Source organism: Pongo abelii, chromosome 14, assembly GCF_028885655.2.
Source record: "Pongo abelii isolate AG06213 chromosome 14, NHGRI_mPonAbe1-v2.0_pri, whole genome shotgun sequence".
In the NCBI taxonomy this organism is placed as follows: domain Eukaryota; kingdom Metazoa; phylum Chordata; class Mammalia; order Primates; family Hominidae; genus Pongo; species Pongo abelii.
Window position 1 is genome coordinate 44058593 of NC_071999.2, and position 18473 is coordinate 44077065.

At 37.8% G+C, this 18473-nt stretch overlaps 1 long non-coding RNA gene across 1 annotated transcript; it reads left to right on the forward strand.

Moving 5' to 3' along the window:
• The first annotated feature begins 13519 nt into the window (after positions 1-13519).
• LOC129049676 (uncharacterized) lies at positions 13520-17580 on the forward strand. The gene is made up of 2 exons (XR_008512925.1): positions 13520-13797; positions 17345-17580. It is a non-coding gene; the product is annotated as an uncharacterized LOC129049676 (long non-coding RNA).
• The last annotated feature ends 893 nt before the right edge of the window (positions 17581-18473 follow it).

Sequence of the window (18473 nt, forward strand, 5' to 3'; positions counted from 1 at the left end):
TTCTTTCCCATTTCTAGATTTGTTTCTTTTTGCAGTATCCTAGGTTTCACCGTGATATCCAGATGCATATGTTGACATTCAGCATTGCCTTCTTTTTTTGTGTGTTGCGTTTTTCTTTGTGAATGTATAATTTTCATGCTACCTCTCACTTTCTCCTCATCTAAATGTATTCAAGAATCCTTTCTCATATTGAAACACTGAATTTTCAAAGCAACTTCAAATATATTCTGTATCCTACATTACGTTTTACACAGCTATCTCCAACTTTCTTTCCTACTGTTTGTCCTCATAAATCACCTTAGGGATGAAGCTGTTTTCTAACTTCTGAGTTTTGAGTGTTCAGCTGACATTCTGTGAAGCTGAAAAGACAGGAAATATTTTACTTGAAGAAAAGAAATAGGTAGTTGTGGTAATCTAAATAATGGCTTTACAAGATATTCACTTCCTAAACTAGGACAGCAGGGAAGTCATCCTGACCATACCATGAAAAGCTATGGAATTCCAGCAGCCACCAATAGCTGGAAGAGGCAAGGAATGGAATCTTCTCTGCAAATCATAAGACAGTATAATAGTGTCTGAAATTTGCTGAAAGAAAAATAAATTGGTCAACCTAGAAATTTACATCCAGCAAACATTTTTTTAAGTGAAGGAAAATAAAGACATTTCAAACAAACAAAAGCTGAGAATATTCATTCCCATCAAACCTATACTATAAGCAATATTAAAGAAAGATCTTTAGGCTGAAAGAAAATAATATCATTTGAAAACTTGTCTCTACAAAAAGAAAAAGGACCCAAAATGGTAAATTTTGTGGCTAAATGGAAAATACGTTTTTTCATTAAAAGTTTTTTTCAGTTAGAGGGATCAAGATGGCTGAGTAGACACAGGTAGTGTGTTCCTTCTCCATGGTGAAGAACCAGAATAATAAGTATATATATTTTGAGCAGATTATCTAGGAGACAACACTTGGACTCACCAGAGTAGAGACAGGAAGTGCTAGAAGTAAGTAAGGAGGGGGTTTGAGGCAGCTTCCCCGGCTGGGAACTGCCAACACCAAGAAAGGCTCCTCGACACAGGGAGACAGTAAGAGAGAAATCCCCAGAGCTCTGAAATGAGCTTGCATGATCTTTGCTACAGGAGAAACCCTCAACCCACTAGAGCCTCATGCCTGACATACAGAGCTGCCTAAATATTGCAGAGATGTTGCTGCATAAAGAGAATCCATACAGAATCCCACAGGCATCCGCGCCTGGAGCATCCTCAGCTGGGCACTATTTTCAGAACATAGATACTGGGAATCTGCAGACAGAGCTTCAGCTGCTGCATTGCTCCAGTAAGGAAAAGGGGAGAACAGGCATGCCTGTGCAACCCTAGGAGGATACTTGTTACCCTACAAGGGGCTGCTGCTGAGACTGAGACATGAGTGAACTGCACCCCACATAGATTTTTGCCCATGCTTCTTGCCTGGATGGTGCCACAACTCTGGCCCCAGGTTAAGGTGCTATTTTGAGAGGCTAATGCCGGACTTCATCCCACCCTTGGCCCAAGTTTGTGCTGATGCAGTTGCAGCTGCCACCCAGCCAAAGAGGGACAGAGAGGCCTGGACATCCTATGCATATCTTGGACAATACTCACTATTCTGCAATGAGCTACTGAGAGACTGAGACACAACTGGGCTGCATTCCCCACAGCTTCTTGTCCATGCTTCTTGTCCAGACAGTGCCTCATCCTACCTGGTTGCAGGCCCAAAGTATCATTTTGAGATTGTAATGCTGAGCCCTACCCCACCTTTGGCTTGAATTTTGGCTGATGTGGCTTCAGCTGCCACCCAGCCAAGGAAAGGAAGGGAAGCCAGGTTCTCCTACGCCTGCGTAGGATAATACCCAGCACTCTGCTACAGGCTGTAGTGAGACTGAGACTCAAGTGGACCACACTCCTCACAGATTCTTGCCCATGCTGCTTGTCTGAAAGGGGCCCAACCTCTGCAGTTGCAAGCCCACAGCTGGCATCATCGTTAGAGACATTGCTTGGTGACCTGGCCATGGTGGTTACAGCGGGCATTTTAGTCTCGGAGCAGAGATTGGAGTGCTGGCTCTGGACAGGGGAAGGGACCCAACAGCCAAAACTGAGTAATGAGTGTGGACAGTGCCCCAACAGTAGGCACTGGAATTAGGCTCTCTCCCATCACAGAACTAGAACAGGAGGAGAGTTACTGAAGCTGAGGTTTCTCCTGGGCAGTAAGACATGCAGCCAGGAACAGTTTTGTGACCTGGAACTGGTCTCCGTGTGTCATCACTGGGTGTCCCAGCTTGTTCCCTTGGTCAGCTGGGGGACAGTGCTCCACTACCTCTGAAGAGCAGGAGAGAGGCAGACCCCATTCCCCTGGAAATCTAACCCTTGGTACAGACTGCCTGTAAGGGAGGGCAGAATGCAGCCCACCAAAGTCCCCCTATGGGTCAAAAGAAACATGAATGCAGTGCCAACCACTGAAGACAACACCACCAAAGTCCAGGAATGAACATGGAGAGGGGGTCATCTCTTGCCTCCCACCCCCCTTCTCAATGTGCAGTTGCAGGCTCAGCAGGGACGTTCCCCATTTGGGCCTGGGGAACATGGACTGAAAAATTCTGCTTTGCAGGCTTCTCCAGTGGCTCATCTCCCTCTGAAGGTGAATACATGCCAGAAGAGGGCACTTTTCACAATTTTCTGTTGGCTCCACCCCTTCCCCTACCTGCTGGTTCTTATTCTTAAGCACCATCTATTGGAATGCAGCATAAAATACACTGCCAAATAAACTTACATCATTATAAAAAGCAATATCTGAAAGAGTCATTGCATAAACATATCTGCTACCAAGGAACCTTTACAGGTCCTTGGCAACCTAAAAGCACCCAGAAGTGAAGCCAATTGATTAGACACAATATACATAACAGCCATAACCCCAAGGGAAAGAAGAATTAAAAAATCAAGAAGCCCCATCCAAACAATAGCAAATTAAAAAAAAAATCTCTCTCAGATGAGAAAGAAGCAGTGCAACAACTCTGGCAATACAAAAAGCTACAGTGTTTTGTCGCCTCCACAGGATTCCACTAGCTCCCAAGCAATGTATCCTAATCTGAATGAAATGTGTGAGATGATAGATATAGAATTCACAATATGGATGAAAAAGAAATTCAGTGAGACCCAAGAGAAAGTTGAAATTGAACAGAAAGAAGCCAGAAAAATGATCCAAGATTTGAAAGACAAAGTGGCTATATTAAGAAATAACCAAACAGAACTTCTGGAATTGAAAAATTCCCTATAGGAATTTCAAAATACAATAGGAAACCTTAACAACAGACTAGACCAAGCAGAATAAAGAATTTCAGAGCTTGAAGACCAGTCCTTCAAATCAACCCACTCAAACAAAAATATGAAAAAGAGAATTTAGAAAATCAAGCCTTCAAGAAATATGGGATTATATAAAGCCACAAAGTCTACAACTTATTGGCATTCCTGAGAGAGGAGAAGAGAAAGTAAGCAACTTAGAAAACATATTAGAGGATGTAATTCAGGAAAATTTCCCCAATGTTGCTAAAGAGGGTAACATGCAAATTAAAAAAAAAAATCCAAAGAATTCCTATGAGATACTGTACAAGATGACAATCCCCAGGAACACAGTCATCAGTCAACATCCCAGGTCAATGCAAAAGAAAAAGCCTTAAAGGCAGCTAGAGAAAAGGATCAGGTCACTTACAAAAAGGAACCCCATCAGACCAACAACATACTTCTCAGCAGAAACCTTGAAAGCCAAAGATTGAGGGCCCATTTTTAGCATTCTTAAAGAAAAGAAATGCCAGCAAAGAATTTCATATCCTGCCAATTTAAGCTTCACGAATGAAAAAGAAACAGTCTTTCCCAGATAGACAATTGCTATAGGAATTTGTCACCACCAGACCAGACCTACAACAGATACTTAAGGGAGTTCTAAATGTGGAAATGAAAGAACAATACTTGCTACTACAAAAGCACACACAAGCACATAGCCCAAAGAGTGCATAAGGCAACTATGCAATGGAGACTACAAAGAAACTAGCTAATGCTATGACAAGAATAAAACTTCACATGTCAATATTAACCTTGAATGTAAATAACCAAAGTATTCCTCTTAAAAGACATAGAGAAGACATCCTCCTGCTGTCTTCAAGAGACCCATCTCATATGTAATGACGCCCATTAGCTCAAAGTGAAGGGATGGAGAAAGAGCTATCATGCAAATGCAAATGGAACACCAGAAAGAGCAAGTGTCGCTATTTTGTATCAGATACAATAGACTTTAAACCAAGAATGGTTAAAAAAAAAAAAAAAAGACAAAGGGCATTACATAATGATAAAGAGTTCAATTCAAGAGGAAGACTTAACTATCCTAATATATACACACTCAACATTGGAGCGCCCATATTTATAAACCATTTACTTCAAGACTTAAGAAAAGACTATCAACCCCACAATAATAGTGGGGAACTTCAATACCCCACTGACAGCATTAGACAGATAATAGAGGCAGAAAACTAACAGAAATTTGTAACTTAAATTTGACACTTGACCCATGGGACGTAATAGATATCTACAGAACATTCTCCCAACACATTCTTCTCATCTACACAGGGAACGTACTCCAAAACTGACCAAACACATGCTCTGTCATAAAGGAAGTCTCAGCAAATTTTAAAAAATGAAATTATACTATGCATATTCTTGGACCACAGTGGAATAAAAATAAAAATCAATACCAAGGGGAACTTTCAAAACCACATAAACATGTGGAAACTGAACAACTTGCTCCTGTATCACTTTTAGGTACACAACAAAATAAAGGCAAAAGTCAAAAAATTATTTAAAGCAAATTAAAATAGAGGCACAACATACCAAAACCTCTAAGATGTGGCAACAGCAGTCTTAACAGGAAAGCTTATAGCACTAAATGCATCACTATAGCATCAAGAATATAGAAAGATTCCAAATTAACAACACAACCTTGTACCTAAACAAACCAGAAAAACAACAAATTAAACCCAAAGCTAGAGAAAGTAACAAGATAACTCAGAGCAGAACTAAATGAAATTCAGATCCAAAATCCATACAAAGGAAAAATGAAATAAAAAGTTGGTTCTTTGAAAAGATAAACAAAATCAATAGACTGATAAATAGATTAACAAGGAAAAAGAGAGAAGATCCAAATAAGCACAATCAGAAATGACCAAGATGACATTACAGCCAATTTCACGGAAATAAAAGATCCTCAGAGACTACTAAGAACATCTCTAGGCACACAGACTAGAAAATCTAGAGGAAATTGACACATTCTGGAAACACACAACCCCTCAAGATTGAGCTAGGAAGAAATTGAAACCCTGAGCAGACAAATATCAAGTTCGAAAATTGAATCAACAATCATAAAAAAAAAAAAACTACCAACCAAAAAAAGCCCTGGACCAGATGGATTCACAGGTAAATTCTTCCAGATGTACAAAGATGCGCTGGTACCAGTCCTACTGAACCTATTTCAAAAAAATTGAGGAGGAGAGACTCTTCTCTAACTCATTCTATGAAACCAGCGTCATCTTTACACCAAAAATCTGCAAAGGCACAGGAAAACTACAAGCCAATATCCCCAATGAACATAGACACAAAAATTCTCAACAAAATACCAGCAAACTAAATCCAGCAGCACATCAAAAAGTTAATTTACCATGATCAAGTAGGCTTTTTTCACAGAATGCAAGGGTGGTTCAACATAGGCAAATCAGTAAATGTGATTCATCAAGTAGAGTTAAAAATAAAAACCGTATGATCATCTCCATAGACACAGAAAAAGCTTTTGATAAAATCCAACATGCCTTCACAATAAAAGCTATCAACAAGCTAAGCATTGAAGGAAGATACCTCAATAAGAGTCATCTGTGACAAACTCATGGCCAACATCATACTGAAGGGGCAAAAGCTAGAAGCATTCCCCCTAAGAACTGATATAAGACAAGAATGTCCACTCTCACCACTCTTATTCAACATAGTACTGGAGGTCCCAGCCAGAGGAATCAGGCAAGAGAGAAAAATAAAAGGCATCCAAGAGAAAGTCAAATTATCTCTCTTCATTGATGATATGATTCTATACCTAGAAAACCCTAAAGATTCCACCAAATACTCCTCTTCCTGATAGATGACTTTAGTAGAACCTCAGGATACAAAATCAATGTACTAAAACTACTGGAATTTCTACATATAATAACATTCAAGCTGAGAGTCAAATCAAGAACGCAATCCCATTTACAATAGCCACACACACAAAAATAAAATGCTTAAGAATACATCTAACCACAGAGGTGAAAGCTCTCTATGAGGAGAACTGTAAACACTGCTGAAAGACATCATAGATGACACAAACAAATGGGAAAGCATCCCATGCTCATGGGTCGAAAACATCAATATTGTTAAAATGTCCATACTATACAATGGAATCTCCAGATTCAAAGCTATTTCTATCAAATTACCAAGACAATCCTTCACAGAATTAGAAAACTATTCTAAAATTTATATGGAACTGAAAAAGAGCCTGAATAGCCAAAGCAATTTTAAGCCAAAAAAATAAAACCAGAGGCATCACATTACCCAACTTCAAACAATACTACAAGGCTGCCTTAACCAAAACAGCATGGTACTGGTACAAATATAGACACATAGACCAATGGAACAGAAGGGGACCCCTGAGATAAAGCCACACATTTATAATCAGCTGATTTTTGAACAAAGTTGACAAAAGTAAACAATGGAGAAAGGACACCCTATTTATTAAATGGTGCTGGGAAAACTGGCTAACCACTTGCAGAAGAATGAAACTGGACTCCTACTTCTCACCATTTACAAAAATTACCTCAAGATGGAATGAAGACTTTAATGTAAGACCTCAAACTATAAAAATCCTAGAAGAAAACCTAAGAAATACTCTTCTGGCTTAGGCAAATAATGTGTGACTAAGTCCTTGAAAGCAATTGCAAAACAAAAATTGACAAGTGGGACTTAATTAAGCTAAAGAGCTACTGCACAGCAAATAAACTATCAATTGAATAAACAATCTACAGAATAGGAGAAAATATTCACAAATGATGTACCTGACAAAAGACTAATACCCAGAATCTGTAAGGAAGTTAAACAACTAAACAAGTAAAAACAAAATAACCCCATTAAAAAGTGGGCAAAAGATATGAACAGACACTTCTCAAAAGAAGGCATACAAGTGGCCAAAAAACATATGAAAAAAAGCTCAGCATCACCAATCATCAGAGAAATGGAAATCAGAACCACAATGGAATACCATCTCAGACCAGTCAGAAGGCTATTATTAAAAAGTCAAAGAAATAACAGATGTTGGCAGCATTGCAGAGAAAAGAGAATGCTTATACATTGTTGATGGGAATGAAAATTTGTTCATCTCCTATGGAAAGCACTTTAGATATTTCTCAAAGAACTAGAAATAGAATTACCATTTCTCTTACCTAGCAATCTCATTACTGGGTATATGCCCAAAGGAAAAGAAAGTGTTCTACCAAAAAGAAACCCGCATTTGAACGTTTATCACAGCACTGTTTACAATAGCAAAGACCTGGAATCAACTCAGGTGCTCATCAATTGTGGATTAGATAAAGAAAATGTGGTATATATATATATATATATATATATATATATATATATACCATGGAATACTATGCAGCCATAAAACCTCATGAAGTCATGTCCTTTGCAGCCACATGGATATAGCTGGAGGCCATCACCCTAAGTGAATTAACACAGAAACAGAAAAACAAATGCCACATGTTCTCACTTATGAGTGGGAACCAAACATTGGGTTCACAAAGATGGGAACAATAAACACTGGGGATTCCAAAAGTTGGAGGAAGTGACGGGGACAAGTGTTGAAGAAGTAACTATCAAGAACTATGTTCACTACTTGGGTGATGGGATGCCCAAACCTCGGCATCATGCAATTTGTCCAGGTAACAAATCTGTACATATTTCCCCTGAATCTAAAATAAAAAATAAAATGAATAAAAATAAAAAACTTCTTCTAAAGTTTTAAGTACTGTTTAAAGCAATACTTAAACAATGTATTGATGTATTTATATAATATGTAGATGTAAAAAGTATCACAAAAATATCACAAAAGATGATATGGTGAAATGAAAACATGTTTTAAGGATATGAGAAGAGGTATACTATTTGAAAGTAGATCCTGACAACTTACAGAGTAATATTTTAAATTCTAGTGCAGCCATTTGAAAATGAAATAAAATGTATTTGTAATAAATCAGTAGAAGAAGGTAAAATGCTGCACAAATCGTCAATTCCAAAAGAAGACTGGAAAAGAGGGGAAAAAGGAACAAGAACAGATAGGGCAAATAGAAAACAGCGTTATGTTAGACTTAAACCCAGTCATATTAAATATGACATTAAATGTAAGTGGTTTAAACACCCTAATTAAAAATTAGTGACTGTCAGACTGGATAAAAGTGAAAGAGCAAATTAATTATATTCAGTATACAAAAGATGAACTTTATATATAAAGAAAAGATAGTTCAACATAAAATGATGTAAAGATATATGCTATTACAAAAGTAGTTAGAAAAAAGCTGAAGTAATTGTATTATCAAAGTAGACTACAGAACAAGAAGTATTATCAGAGATAAAGAGAGAAAGCTTATAATGATAAAAGGATCAAGTGTTAGGAGGACCTAAGAATCAAAATGTGTATATAACTAATAATGCTTCAGAAATACATTAAAGGGAAAAATGACAAATAAAAGAAAAATCAAATCCATACTCATAGTTGGAAATTTAAACACCCATCTCTCAGCAATCTATAAAACAACTAGACAAAAAGAAAACTTAATAAATATGTAAGTGATCTGAACAATATTATCAAGCTTGACCAAAATGATATCTATAGAACATTGTGTCCAAAAAAACTGCAGGATACATATTCTTTTCAAATGCATATGGAATAGTCATTAAGATAGAGCACATGCTGAGACATAATACAAGTCTCAATAAATTTAAAATATTTGAAAGCATACAGAATATGCTTGTAATCTAATTAGAATTAGATTAGAAGTCAATAACAAAATAACATCTGAAAAATTACCAAATATTTGGAAAGTAAATATTACATTTGTAAATAACTCATGTGTCACAGAAAAAAAGTCACAACAGGAATAAGAAAATATCGTGAAGTAAATGAAAATACAGCACTTCAAAATATGTGAATCGCAATTAAAGCAGTGCTTAGAAAGATACAGCTATAAATATTTGTGCAAGAAAAGAAGAAAAATTAAAATCAATGGTCGGCTGCTCTGCCTATGGAGTAGCCATTCCTTTATCTTCTTATTAAGCTTGTTCACTTTGGGAGGCTGAGGCGGATGGATCATGAGGTCAAGAGATCGAGACCATTCTGGCCAACATGGTGAAACCCTATCTCTACTAAAAATACAAAAATTAGCTGGGCGTGGTTGCATGCGCCTGTAGTCCCAGCTACTCAAGAGGCTGAGGCAGGAGAATCGCTTGAACCCAGGAGGCAGAGGTTGCAGCGAGCCGAGATCACACCACTGCACTCCAGCCTGGCAACAAAGTGAGACTCAGTCTCAAAAAAAAAAAAAAAGGAAAAAAGAAAAAAAAAAAGCTTGTTTTTACTTTAATCTATGGACTCGCCTCAAATTCTTTCTTGCACAAGAACTGAGAACCCTCTCTTGGGATCTGGATCAGGACCCCTTTCCGGTAACATCTTCCTGGCAAACCCCAAAGGGATGATACTGAGGAGACTTCTGACCCAAAGGAAATGGACTGGAGCACCAATTGGCTAAATTTGGGTAAGTAGTGGTGTACCCAGGTGAAAAACGGGATAGAGTTAGAGGCCCAACTTAGGAGAGTTAGAATCTCTCCTAAGATGGAGTGGGTTAAAGGCCTCTCTTAATAAAAGGCAAGGATGCGTGACTGAAGTTGGATTTGAGGCCTAACTTAGCAGGGTTAGAGTCCCTTCTAAGATTTAGGGGGTTTGAGGCCCCTCCCAGTAAAGTTCCTCTTGGCTAAGAACGGATTTGGTACTATGGGGTGTTAACTGCCATTCTCTTTGGATTAATCTGCCTTGCACTCTTTGCTGATGGCTATGGGTGACATAATTAGGCATGTACAGGATCATGGGACATGGGGAGCTTCTTCCTCCCCAAACAGGGACACTTAAGAGCTAAAGGGACTGCTAAAAAAGATCCCTTCTTGACTGACAAGCAGCCACCTGAACTTTTGATTCAGTGTTGCTGGGATGGGTGGGTCTTTCTCTGGCCTCCCTGAGCTCTTCGCTGTCGCCAGCCTACCACAGGCAATGCTTTTCTCTCTTTCTCTCCTTTCCCTTTCTTTTTTCTTTCTTCCTTTTTTTTTTTTTTTTTTTGAGATGGAGCTCGCTGTTGCCCAGGCTGGAGTGCAGTGGCGCGATCTTGGCTCACCACAACCTCTGCCTCCTGGGTTCAAGCGATTCTCCTGCCTCAGCCTCCTGAGTAGCTGGGATTACAGGCGCGCACCACCATGCCTGGCTAATTTTTGTGTTTTTAGCAGAGATGGGATTTCACCATGTTGGTCAGGCTGGTCTCGAGCTCCTGACCTTGTAATCTGCCCACCTCGGCCTCCCAAAGTGCTGGGATTACAGGCGTGAGCCACCACGCCTGGCCCCCTTTCTTATATTTTCTATTACTCAGGGTGACCATCTTGCCCAGAGACCACATGTTGAAACTCCTTGTCGGAGGTTGGATTGATGATGACCCAGCCCAACCAGGGGCAAGTTTGAGCCTTGCCAGTGTGATATTGGGTGCTAAGCAGAGTGGTTAATGTCTATGTTTTGTCACACGTATTTTGCTCTGGCCAGAATGGAAAAAGATAATTTTCCTTTGTGTTGCAGCTTGGCCCCCAGTGCTATGGTGCAGTGAGCTGGGTTACTAGGGCCACTTAGGAAAAGGGAACCCAGAAGCCTAGCATGCTGGCAAAAGGGTAAGAATTTTTATCAGTCAGACTTCTGGTCTCTCTCTCTCTCTGCAAACAGGTTGAATGAACGGTAAAAATCACTGTTTATCTCGGGTAAAGTTTTGATTAATGAGAAAAGAATTTGTGAGGCTAGTCTTAAACTGTAGCAAATCTGGTGTGCTTTGTGGGTCTTTCTGTATTATTCTTTCATAAAGAGGGGTACTTTAGGATGGAATGCAGCCCTAGGACACCTGTAAGCCCACGGTTCAAGATGGCCCAGCGAACTGGTCAATTATAAACTTTGATGCAAGTCCCTGAAAAGAAAAAAAAAAAACTGGATGAAGTTTCCCTTTCGTCTTGTTTTATGTCTTTGGGACCTTGACCTTGTAATCATGCAGTCATATTTTCCCCTGGTTTCCACTATCCAGCAGACAGGAGTTTGGGGATTCATGTAATAGCCCTAAAAATAATCTTGAACAGTTAAAAGCCTTTGCAAGCTCAAAATTGGCTGATCTAGGTTCCTTCCGGGAAGGATAATGGATACTGTGCAGTGCTGTGGCTCAGTAGCTAAGGCTTTGTCTTTTCACAATGGTGGTCCAGGTGCAGAGTTCAAGTCCTGGCTTAGAGAATGAGTCCTTTCTGGTAGCCAGAGAAATTCCTTTCCAGATTCTCCGGGAAATTTTCCTTTCCTTGAGCACCTGGAAGTTTACCTTTGGTAAAGTTCAAAAGCCAGAAATATTGGTGGTTTGGCATGGCCGAAGTCAGGTAATAAGACATTTTCAAGGATTTTTTTTTAAGAGCACTATAGTTAACAGTCAGCTTAATTCAAGCTCTAATAGCCTGGGACTTCTTGGGAAAAACAGGAGGTTCCAGGGACCTGGTTTTGGGCAAAACCTCTGTTTTCCTCTTTGAACCCCAGGAATTGAAAATGGATAGATGCCGCTCAAAATCTAAGACTTTGTTCTGTTTTGCATTGCATTATCTGACGTTTTTTACTTTTGGTGGTATCAGAAATTACTTCGCATTATGAAGGACTTTTGGTGTATAATAACTAGGTAGGAAATATACTTTTAGGAATGGCTGATGGCAGTTATGGGTGAATACTTAGCTGTTTGCATGTTTGGATTAGAGAAGCATGCTCTTGGCCACATTGAAGGTATGGAAATACCTTCTTATCTCCCACTGAGAGATAAGACTCCCATGGGAAATGGGCTGATTCCCTCCCCCCCTTTTTTTTTTTGCAGTTGGGGGCAGGATCTAGTATAAAATGGGACCCTTAATTTTGGAGGATCTACTTTGCCTTCCACCTGTGCCTGCTTATCAAGCTGTTGAAACTGCATGCCTTCCTGGCCCTCTTCCTCCAAGGGCTTCACCCTGAAGCCAGTAATCCAATTAGGAAACTGGCAGATGAAAAATCTTACAACTACTGGATCTTCTGTCTGTCTGTATATTTATATATGTTGTGTTTGATATGAAAGGGCTTTGATTAATTGGTTTAAAAAAATAAGAGCTTGAATCAAATATTTTATCAGAAAAATAAAATCTGTAATGCCTTTTAGTTCACATGATTTAGTAATCTTTGGGGAATAAAAACTGTTTTACATGCAAGGTATGTAAAGGAAGTGAAACGTGTTTTTGGTAAAAGATAAGAAATCATGGGAATGTGGATTTTTTTCTGCCTAGATTAAAGGGCTAAAGGATTGTTATAAGTTAGATAAGATAAAGCTGAAGGTTTGAACAAGTTGTGGAAGGCTTGTAAAAAGTAATCTCATGAAAGAAATTCTGTGTGTGAACATATTGGCTAAAGGGGTACTAAGTTTTTATGTAAATTGAACATTGGAATAAAAGCACAACAGGTTTTTCTTAGAGCACTGATCTGCTCTTTCCCAAAAATTGTAAAGAGTTATATTAATAAAAGTTTTATGATCCACTTTGCTGGGGAGGTGAGGATATTTAATTACAAGTTTATAAGAATCTTACCTTATGGTCAAACGGATTAAAATTGAGTAAATTTGTCTATAAGGTTTTATTAAGAATTGGGTTTATCATTAAGAGTACACTAATGTAAAGGTGAAATTTGGCTTATTTGGTGTAGAGTCCATACAGAAAGCATTGTCAAATGTGAAATAGTGTTTGGCTTTCTTTGGGCTATATTTGCATAAATATGTTATTGGAATGTGTTCCAAAATTATGGAAAATTCCTAATACTTCTAATATGACTTAGGGTATGTTATTAATGGTTATAATTGTTATGTAATTAATGGTTATAATCGTTATGTAAAATTGTTGTATGCCACAGAAGTAACCAAAATTTCCTTTTCAACTGTGGCTTTAACAGTGGCTCTCCTAAGACTTTTGTCATCCACAGGCAGTTTTCTTGTTTTGATCCTCTTCAAAAGGTGGTTTATAACCAGATATAGGACTTAGACAGGTGCTCTTGAATGCAAGTTTCTAATAAGTTTTGAGATTGTGACATCAGAATAGAAGAAAAACTTTCAGGACTCATTGACAGCTGAAATGTTTGTGAATATCAAGCAGGACAGAAGTTAACTGCATGGACTGAACTAATGGAAGACTGAAGTAACCTTTTTGACTTTGCTTAAAATGTTGCTGATCCTGTTTTGTTTTTCAGAATCAAGAAAAACTTTTTTTTAAGCTACTTGTAGCTTTTCACAATTGAGTAAGATATACTCCTGTAAACAAAATTTGGAGCACATTTGTTTCTCTCTACCTGATTTCTCCAGAATTTGGAAACTAGTTGTGAGTATTCTTAACTTATGGCAATTTAGTTATTTGCATAAGTGCAATAAGAATCTGTTTTATTTTGTAACAGGACACAATTGGAGAAACTGGTTATTTTACCAAGACTTTGACTGGAATGGTATGCTTTCCTTTAAGGAATCAAACTTGACTTATAAAGCCAATAAAAGCCCCTTGGAAAAACCAGCCTCATACCTTATTTACACAGTCCCTGTGCAGGGTTTCTGACCTGTGGTAAGTAAAGAATGTCACTTTCTAACAGGCCCAGGGGCCCCAAGTTATCTTGGGACATCAAGGGGAGAGGAATTTACCCAACTCATAGGTATTTGAGGGTAAAAACTGTTGGCTGAGCTTGGCCTTAAAAAAGTCTTATCTGAGATTCCTTTTATGGAGCAAAGTTTCACCAAAACCAATTTAAAAAGCCTATGTGAAAAATAATTATTCTTGCTTCACTTTATACGAATAATCAGGCCAAGTATAATAAAGCAAATAAGTCTTACCATGATTTCTGTTTAGTAAAAATGGGAAACTGGCAAGAGAAAAATTATATTTCAGGAACTATGATATACTTGTTATTAGATTCTAGTCTCAGTTGTTTTTAAGTTTTCTTCTTTTCTGCAATTTAAACTTGTTCCTGTGAACCAACCAGTGATCTCTGGCTGCAGCTCAGAAAAAACAAGAGGGATGGATAATGTAAAAATCTGGATCAGTATTCTAATTCTGGATATGTATTAGAATCAGCCGGCAACCCCATAGCAGCTTGGTTCCAGCAGTTGCCCAGGTCCTGGAGAGCCTTTTTATTTAGTTTACTTATGATAATTTTGCTTATTTTTCTTTAATGTTGTGGAATATTGCTATTGTACTTTTTGTGTAGGAATGCAGGATAAACTTACTGAATGTTTTCTTAAATTGAACACTCATTAATCTTCCAGATATCACATTTTGTCAGAACTCAAGAGTTATTAATGGCCCGCAACATACTGACACTTTCTGACTAAGCTTCCTCTCTACCCCAAATACAAGAGACCCTAATAGTTAGGCAGGAATATTATCACCCCTATTCAGTCTGAAGAAGTTACTGGAGATGGATCTTCATCCCTCTACAGCCCTTAGGATTAAGGGTTCTTTTATAAAGGGGAGTGGGGGTGGGGGGGTATGTTGGAGATGTTTGAACCAGAGTGACTCCATTTTTAATAGGGGCTGGGTAAAATGAGGTTAGGCTGAGAGCTACTGGGCTTTATTCCCAGGAGGTTAGGCATTCTAAGTCACAGGATGAGACAGGAGTTCGGCACAAGATACAGGTCACAAAGACCTTGCTGATAAAACAGCATGTGGTAAAGAAGCCAGCCAAAACCCACCAAAACCAAGATGGCAACAAAAGTGACCTCTAGTTGTCCTCACTGCTCATTATATGCTAATTATGATGCATTAACATGCTAAAAGACACTCCCATTAGTGTCATGACAGTTTACAGATGCCATGGCAACATCAGGAAGTTACCATATATGGTCTAAAAAGGGGAGGAACCCTCAATTCCAAAAATTGCCCACCCCTTTCTCAGAAAACTCATTCATCTACCCCTTGTTTAGTATATAATCAAGAAGTAACAATAAGTATCATTACCCAAGCAGCTCAAGCCATTGCTCTGCCTATGGAGCAGCCATTCTCTCTTCCTTTACCTTCTTAATAAACTTGCTTTCACTTGAAACAAAAAATCGATGGCCTATGATCCTACTTTAAGAATAAAAAGGAGAGCAAATTAAATCAAAGATCAGTGAATAAAATAATAAACAAATGGAAATCAATTAACTAGAAAACATACAAAATTAATGAAACCAAAAGCTAGATATTACAAAAGATCAAAGAAATGGATAATTCTGTAGCTATACTGATCAAGAAAAAAAACAAATTACCAAAACATCGGGAATGGAAATGGTTTCTCATTATCTGAGATTTGACAGATGTGTAAACCCATGAAACTACCACCCAAATAAAGATAATTTTTCCATAACATGAAAAAAGTTGATACATACCACTTATGGTTAATCTCTAACACCTGTCATAATTCAGACACTATAGATCCTATAGGCATTAGATCCTACACTACAGATCCTATAGAAATTAAAAAGAATACCTTAAAAATATAAAATCTTCTATGCAACAAAACCACTGTGATAAGAAGTTGTCAACTTTTTTTTAAAGGGCAGATAGTAAATATTTTAGGCTTTGTAGATTATATGTTTTCTATCACAACTACTCAACTCTGCTGTTATAGCATGAAAGCAGCCATAGACAATATGTAAATGAATAGATGTGGTTGTGTTCAAACAAAACTTTATGTATAAAAATCACTGATATATCCAACATGAATGAGCATGAAACATATTATGCTAATTACAAGAAGCCAGAAATAAAAGAGTACATGCCATATGATTTCATTCATATGAAATTCTAGAAAGGCAAAACTAATCTGTCGTGATACAGCAGATCAGTGTTGGAATTATCATGGGTGTTAGAAATTAACCATGAGTGAGTGGTATGTGTCAACTTTTTTCATGCTGTGGAAAAATTATTTTTATTTTGGTGATTTTTCATGGGTATATACATCTGTTAAAGCTCTCTGAATGGTATACTTGAATGAGCATTTTTTACTGAATATAAATTAAACCTAAAAACTTATTTTTAATCAAATGATTTAAAGAATGGGAACAAAACTAAAAGAGAAGTTTGGAGAATGGATAATGAAAACAACAAAAAAGAGACTTTTCAGTGGAGGAATGGTAGGTAAGAGAACACTTGCAAAATAACTTTGACCTATAATACATCTACTAAGTGAGAAAAGTAGTTGGGTTTAAGAGAAAGTAAAGAGGATTTGAACAGCTGTTAACACAGAGCATACTAGAAAATACAACACGAGTGAAGTGATTGCCAACTGAAATCAGAGAGCAAGAATACTGAATGTGTCAAGAGTTCTTATTTTCCTTGCTTTCTCTCACCATGGTTCGTGGCCCAGAGAACATGAAGAGCAGAAGTTACTAAGGATTGGGGATTACAGAAGTGCATATGACTAGCAAGGAATGTATAGTGTTAGGAAAAGCAATGCAGATATGGCTAAAAATTTTGAGCAGAAAACTTACTGGGTAGGGAAGAGGTAGGAATGGTAAGGTTGGTTGGCATGAAGAAGAGGTTGAGCATGTATGAAAGATAGGAAAAGATGATAGGTAAGAATGATCTGAACTAGGAAAAAGTTTCTATGATCAGTTGATACATTATGTGACATGATCTTACCAAGTTAGTAAACTATCACTACTGGCAAGCTAGTAAGCTACTTACCAAATAGTAAGCTACTTACCAAATAGTAAGCTATTATTAGCAATGGCAGGTAGTCAAAGCTGAAAATATAAAACACCTCTGTCAGTCACAGGCTTAGAAAAAGTTCCTGTCCTTTCTGTAGGAAATAACTCAATAAACATCAACCTTATCAACTTTTAGCTCTGACGATGTTTTATATCCTCCTTAACTTATGGCTGCTAATGACTATTTTCAGGACAACTTTGTGCCCTGTCTCCCAGTTTAACATGGACCTTTCAGTCTGTAATGCAGAGGATCCTCTAGAGCATAACTCCACAAGGCAGAAGACAAGTTTACTGTGGACAAAAAAAATGGGCTAGAATGTCTTCAGCTTCTCAGGCCCTTAATAGGGCTGATGATGGATGACTCTACTGGAGAAAAGGAAGACAAAGAGGTTTCAGATCATCAATAAAGCAGCTGACTCTAAAGAAACGGCTAGAAATCATATTTAAAGTCAATCTTAAATGAATTTGAAAAAAATACACATAAAGATCATTACCTGCCTCATTTGGACATATCAGACCTATGAATATTTATGTAGAAACAAGAGCTTATAATTATCACAAAAAGAAAATGAACACTACTTTTCCCATTTAGAAAAATATGAAAGGCAAATTTTAAATGAAAGTCCTCTTGGGACATTTGATATGTCATGAACTATCAAGACCATGACTATTTTTTAATAGCTTTTGAAATCTTTCTTGAAAATGTCTCTCTTCTTTTCTCCGTTCTTATTATTTATTCCTTAGTTTCGACCTTAATATGTTTATTATTCTCAGTTGCTTCTGTAAGCCTTAACTTTTATCAAATTTGTAAAATAGCAGAGAATAGAATTTTGATGTCATTCAAATGCCTCACCTAGTACTATGCACATAGTAAACACACAACTAATACAACTGCACTTGGATTCAAAGATCCTTCAATGGTGGAGAATAGAAAAGCTATAGGGCAGGATTTCTAGTCTGCACAGAGCTGAGCACAGAGGAGCAGTGCTGTGTCAAGGGCAAGACTCTCACAAGTGGCTGGAGCAAACAGACAGGAAAGACTCTTCCCCTAGAACCTAAGTAGCCAGTTGTTCAGGCCCAAAGGACCCCTCTGTTGCTAAATCAGGGATCAAGCCTTAAATAGGTTAATTTTTTCCTTATGTGAACATACAAGGGTAAGCAGACTTACCATTCTCATCAAAAGGAGATGGAAAAGGGACACAGAGGTCTGACACCTGCATAAGCTAACTAGCTACCTGCAATCTAGCTGGTACAATAGCTATCTTTAATTTTTAGTAAGGGAGCTCAAGTAAGTTGCCCTAGATGAAAAAAACAGTAAGG